The sequence below is a fragment of the Aptenodytes forsteri genome, unplaced genomic scaffold (genome assembly GCF_000699145.1).
Source record: "Aptenodytes forsteri isolate BGI_AS27 unplaced genomic scaffold, ASM69914v1 Scaffold83, whole genome shotgun sequence".
NCBI lineage: Eukaryota > Metazoa > Chordata > Aves > Sphenisciformes > Spheniscidae > Aptenodytes > Aptenodytes forsteri.
The window spans coordinates 4,015,442-4,015,727 of record NW_008795371.1 but is presented as its reverse complement, the minus strand read 5'-3'; the positions used below and the strand labels follow the sequence as shown (position 1 = coordinate 4,015,727).

Genomic DNA, 286 nt, shown 5'->3' with positions numbered 1-286 from the left:
AAACGGGGATTTGGTGGGGGTTTTTGGTTGGTTGTTGGTGTTTTTTTTTTTCCCCGGCAGCTGTAATTAAACAGCGGGAACGTGTGCGTGGAAGCCGGGATCGGCCCCGGCCGGAGCAGAGCCCCGGAGCTGCACGGCCCCCCCTTCCCCACCTCCATCCTTCCCCACCCTAACCCTGACCTTAACCCTCTCCCACGGGAAATCCCAGCGCCTGACCCCCCCGAGGGCAGGAGGGGCAGCGTGGGGCCCCATGCGCCCCACGGCCGGGAGGTTTCTGCCTTTCCCT

General features: G+C 64.3%; 1 protein-coding gene across 1 annotated transcript in view; it reads left to right on the top strand.

Annotated features, from left to right (window-relative positions):
- ADAMTS7 (ADAM metallopeptidase with thrombospondin type 1 motif 7) overlaps positions 1-286 on the top strand; it is a 54,298-nt gene that overhangs the window by 3,033 nt on the left and 50,979 nt on the right. The window lies entirely within an intron of this gene.